The 6,223-nt window shown below is 36.5% G+C and overlaps 1 non-coding gene across 1 annotated transcript; it reads right to left on the minus strand.

Annotated features, from left to right (window-relative positions):
* Positions 1-3,562: 3,562 nt before the first annotated feature.
* Positions 3,563-3,669, minus strand: LOC141694759 (small nucleolar RNA R71). The gene has a single exon (XR_012564043.1). It is a non-coding gene; the product is annotated as a small nucleolar RNA R71 (small nucleolar RNA).
* Between the last annotated feature and the right edge of the window lie 2,554 nt (positions 3,670-6,223).

Raw genomic sequence — 6,223 nt, forward strand, 5'->3', positions numbered from 1 at the left:
AAGAAAAACTGATATCAAGCTTTGTCAAGAATCATTATGGATTCAGATTGACTCAGTGAGATTGGTAAAAGCTACAAGGATTGTAAGTTGTAGTTAGTTATCTAATTAAACTCTTATTGCATTTGTACTTAAATGTTTTTGACATCATCAAATCTATTAACTTGTATATTTTGCATAATTTACAAGTTGGGGGAGATTGTTAGATATATTTGAGATGTCATGTCTAATATGATTCATGTTTAGTTTTCAGATCTTAACAAACATGACATATCAGGACTTACTGAAATCAGGACTTACTGGAAGTCAGAACTTAATATCAGAACTTAAGGTCATATAAGATCTTAAGTGCGGGAAGACTTTCATATAAGGAAGGAAGCTGATTTACAGTAGAAGATCGAGACTAAAACAAAAGAAGATATGCATGGAAAGAGTTAGAAGACTGGAAGACTTGTAAAAGATATCTGAATGATATATTTTAGGAGATAGAATTGTATTCCATATCAATTAGAAGTTATCTTGTAACTGTGTACTATATAAACACAGACTTAGGGTTTACACTATATGTGTTATTATTATCGAGAAGATTATACATTGTAACCTAGCAGCTCTTAGTGATATTTGTTCATCACTGAGAGAGAACAACAGTTCTTATTGTAACAGAATTTATTCAATATACTTTATCTTTGTTACATACTTGTGTTAAATCGATTTGATTGTATTAACACTGTATTAAACCCCCTTCTACAGTGTTGTGTGACCTAACAATATCTATAAGGTAGATATTAGCACTTAAATATTTTTATAATTATCCTTGAATAATCACCAATAGAATATATGACTTATATACATGGTAATCATTCTCTGGATAATTAGTAATTTTAAAATATTTTCTAAGCATATAAAATATTGAGAGTTTTATACACATGACTTAGAAAATACTTCAACTTTCAATATCAGTGTTTTTAGAAATAAGCATTGATTACTTAGAACAAAAATTCTAAATAATATCACTAATACTAAAAGTATCACAATTATTCGTACAAGATACAAATAACAATGTTGCATATTATTTTAATGTAATTTAAATTATGAGACTTATAGGGAATGAAGTTGTCTACCATAATAATTTAAATAAATTAAGATAATATTCAAACTTAATGCTATAATACTTAACTACCACAAATGTATATGACATTATAATCATGATAATCAAGATAGTAGCACTAAGTACGTGGTATTATATTACTGATAAATTCACAAGTCCTTTAAATATTGAAGATTTAATACTTGTGAACTTATATGAAAAATTCGTTACAAATGGGATTTACAGCTAATATGCAATGAATGATATTCCACACTTACAAACCAGTCTTAAAAGATTAATTTTAACAAGTGATTTAATAAGTGTTTCTGCAAGTAATTCTTTGACTAAAAGACATGATCTCTAAGTAATGATACTTGGTGTTAAGGTGCCTTGTCATAGAGTGTTCACAGAGTTGTTGGATTTGAGGTTGTTTCTTATCATAACAAGAAATCAATCTTCTTTCACGAAGTTGACAGCTTCCTGAGATGCCTCTCCTATTGATAAATGGATTTTATATCCACTTGGAACGCTTTATTACAAACTTAAATTGGTATTTTGGACTCAAGTTGTTGGTATTTTGATGTGTTTTTGTGTTATTGCATTTCAGGTATCAGTTAAATGAAGAAAAGAGTTTTTAAAGGAAATATGATAAAAAGTGATCATAATTGGAATCCAATTCCATTGTCAAGTTGTATATAATCTCGTTAACTTCGCGTGGGCAGTTGAATCGCCTAATTCTGACGAGTAGAACTCAAGTTATGGCCAAAACAAGATTCATCAGAATTTTTCCAGATAGGCTGCAGGCGCCCGCCTACTGGTGGAGGCGCCCGCCTGCTGGTGGAGGTGCCCGCCTACTGGTGGAGGCGGCCGCGTGTTGATGCGCGGCTGACTTCGCTGAAAAAGCCTTTTTTGACTGGAATTTGAGGATTTTAAGGGTCCAAGTCCAATATGGGCGTATATATACTTAAAAAAAGGGTTTTTATCATCCAGGAAGATTGTGATACCAAGGAGAAGACCTAAAAGCACAAAACAACTCCGAAAAAGAAGATCTTATTTTTAACTTGTGATTCTATGGATTAGTTGTAACTTTGGATGCTCGTTTTCGTTCTTGTTGAACCTAGATCTCGTTTATTCGTACTTTAATTATTATTCAATTTATTAAGACCTTGTTTATACCATGCTTTCATTGGAACCCATGGTGACGCTGAGTTTGATTATGAATTAATCGTTATCATGGGATTCTAGAGGATTTACTTATGGATTTCAATAGTTAATTGTTTTGATATCTTGGTATGTGGTGATTGTATGATATCCTAGTATTGGTTGTGCTTATTCGTCTTATGTGCGTAGCTAACATATAAGATAGCGTGTTAATCTCTATTGAAGCGACAGTGAATATAGAGGTTTAGAACTTGCCATGCTAGCATAGGTTCATGTATTGTATGCATGATTAGTGGGTAACTCTAACCGTTTTACTTGCCCTATGTAATCATTATGGATTACTTATGCTTAAACCGTTATGTTGTCAAATTCTATAGATATATAGGGTCTCAATATAATTGGTGCCTATTCAGCTTCTATCTCTTTTGTGGATGTCTGGTAGAATGGTACTCGTGCAATGAAAGTTGGCGTTTATCAGTTTCGTGTTATCTGATTAGTGTCATCACCATCACATGCTAAGGTTAAGAATGAAAAGGCTATTGAATGAAGTAGTAATGAAGTTAGAATCCTATGTTTGTCATATATATTAATTCAACCTCAATTCTCTTAGTTAAAGTTATTTAATATAATCTCTTAGTTTAATAAAAACCCAATTTGTTATTAGTCTTAGCATTGAGCCTTAACCATATATTGTTGAATAGGTGCATAAATTGAATTTAACCTAAACCAGTCTCTGTGGGAACGAATCTGATTTATATCTTATACTACTTGCGAACCCGTATACTTGCGTAAATATTAGCGCGTGTTTTTGCCCTAACAAGTTTTTGGCGCCGCTGCCGGGGACTCGGTGTTAATTTTTAGTTTATGTGCTTGTCATCAGTGGTCGTTAAAGTTCACTAACTCAGATTCTTTTACTTTCACGGTTTATTTGTTTGTGTTTCAGGTACTCATTATAATGGGAGATCCAACAGCACGAACGAAAGCCTTGATGGATTTTTCTCAACCCAAGATCAATGACATTCAATCTAGCATTGGCAGGCCAGCTATCACAGCTAATACCTTTGAGATCAAGCCTGACATAATTCAATGGGTGCGGAATTCAATCCAGTTACGCACATTAGGGATTTCATTGAGATCTGCGACACCTTCAGGTTCAATGGTGTTTCTGAAAATGCTATTAAGCTGAGACTTTTCCCATTCTCTCTGAGGGACAAGGCTAAGAGCTGGTTACACTCTCTACCAGCTGGTTTGATTACTACTTGGGAAGATCTTGCTCAAAAGTTTCTCACTAAATTCTTCCCTATGGCGAAGACAGCTGCATTCAGAAATGTTATTACTCAATTTGCGCAGCCAATGGGAGAATCTTTGTGTGAAGCTTGGGAGTGCTACAAGGAGATACTTAGGAAGTGTCCTCATCATGGAATGCCTGATTGGATGATCATCAATTGTTTTTACAATGGGTTGGGGGCACAGTCCAGACCCATGCTCGATACAGCAGCAGGTGGAGCATTATGGGCAAAGAGCTATGAGGAAGCTTATGATCTAATTAAACTGATGGCTGCTAATGAATATCAGTATCCAACCCAGAGATGTCCATGGGGCAAGGTAGTAGGAGTTCTTGAGGTTGATACAGCTATGGCTATCACTGCTAGATAAAGGCATTGTCTATGAAGATCGATTCTCTGGCTAACTATGGTGTTAAGCAGATAATTAGTGTTTGTGAGCTGTGTGCAGGTCCGCATGTGACGGAGCAATGCACTATATCTAGTGACTCAGCTCAGTTTGTGAGCAACTTTCAGAGATCGCAACAACCAATTCCAGACACTTATCATCCTGACAACTGGAATCATCTTAACTTCAGCTGGAGCAACAATTAGAATGCAATGCAACAACCGTTCCAACAGTTTGGAAATAAGCTATTCAACCCTCCTGGTTTTTAGCAATAAATTATACCAAAACAACAAACTCTTGGTGCATGTCTATCTTCGAATGAAAAATCTGAATTGGAGGAGTTGCGACTTATGTGCAAAAACCAGGCTCTTATATGCCAAAGCCATGCTGTTTCTATCAAAACTCTGGAGAACCAAATAGGGAAAATTGCTAATGCCTTATTGAATCGACCGCCAGGAACGCTTCCTAGTGATACAGAAACAAATCCAGGCAAGAGGGAAGTTGAAGAACAAGTGAACGCCATCACCTTAAGGTCTGGAAAGGTCACAAGCCCCCAAATTCAGCAAGACGAAGAGCCTGAAAAATCTCAAGTTTCAGAAAATGCAGTTGTGGCTGAAGAAGAAGTGCAGAAGGAAGCAGAGGTGGAACCAAGGAAGACTACTGTGGAACACACTCCTCCTGAGGGTAATACAGGGGAGAAACAGATCTATCCTCCACCTCATTTTCCTAAGAGGCTGCAGAAGAAAAAGCTGGATAAGCAGTTTGAGAAGTTTATGGAGGTGTTCAAGAAACTTCATATCAACATACCTTTCGCTGAAGCTCTTGAACAGATGCCTTGCTATGCGAGGTTTATGAAAGGTATTCTCTCTCGAAAAGTGAAGCTCGATGACTTAGAGACCATTGCTCTAACGGAGGAATGTAGTGCTGTGTTGCAACAGAAGTTGCCTCTGAAGCTTAAAGATCTTGTAAGCTTCACTATTCCTTGCACCATCGGAAACTTGTCGTTCGACAAGTGTTTATGTGATTTAGGAGCTAGCATCAATCTGATGCCCTTATCTATCTTCAAGAAGCTTGGTCTGCCTGATCCGAAACCAACATACATGTCATTGCAACTAGCTGACCGTTCCATCGCTTATCCACGATGTATAGTGAAGGATGTCTTGGTCATTGTGGATAAACTCATCTTCCCTGCTGACTTTGTAATTCTTGATTTCGAGGAAAATAAGAAGATTCCCATTATCTTGGGAAGACCATTCTTGGCTACAGGCCAAACTATGATCGATGTGCAAAAAGGAGAGCTTTCGATGAAGGTTTACGATCAAAAGGTCACTTTTAATGTGTTCAAGGAAATAAAGTTACCCACAGCTAAAGAGGAGTGCTTTAAAGTAGAGTGGATAGAATATGTCATGAATTCGGAACTTGAGCAATTGCCAAGGTCAGAGACCTTAGAGAGATCCTTAATAGGGGAATCAATTATTGAAGATAAAGAAGGAGCAGAGCAATTACAGGATTTGAATGCACCTCCGTGGATGAGGAAGTTGGATTTGCCATTCGATTCTCTTGGGTTAGCAGAGCTGAAAATTTCTCAGGAGCATTTTGAACCATTTATTCAAGAAGCTCCCACACTTGAGCTCAACCGAATGCCAGATCACTTGAGTTATTCATTCTTAAATGTGCCCCATGATAAGGGGTTGAGATATATTTTTGATGATGTAGAGAGTGGCTGGACGGATATTCCTGTGCCTAAAGAGAGTTCTTCTCATGTGCAACAGGTAGTTGATAGGACTGGTGTTGGTGATGCACAGTATAGAAGATTGACTAGGCATATGGAGGCCATGCATGTCATCCACCGATATTTTTCTGAATATTTGACACATGCTTTCGGTACTGTTGTTCGAGACACTGGTGGCGAGGTTGATTGGCCACCTGATCCTCCACCCGACGAGGGTGATTCTCCCACTAATTAGGTATGCCTGAAGTCCTTATTATTACCTTCAATGAGGACATTGAAAATTTTAAGTTTGGGGGTGATAATGTAAGGATTAGTAGTGTGTGTGTGTCCATATAGATTCATATAGATTCATATTGCATGTTTAATTGTAGTTCATTCATATTTTTGCATAATTGTTCATTTAAGACATATTTTTTTATTTTTTATGTGATTTCATATAGTTGCATTTGCATGCATATTTAGCATGATCCCTTAAGATGAACTATGATATTTGATAAGTTGATGTTGATTTGAGTATGGTGATGACGAATAGAGGGATGTTTAAGTCCTAATGAATTGATTTGCATGCCAGAAAC

Source organism: Apium graveolens, chromosome 10, assembly GCF_009905375.1.
Source record: "Apium graveolens cultivar Ventura chromosome 10, ASM990537v1, whole genome shotgun sequence".
In the NCBI taxonomy this organism is placed as follows: Eukaryota; Viridiplantae; Streptophyta; class Magnoliopsida; order Apiales; family Apiaceae; genus Apium; species Apium graveolens.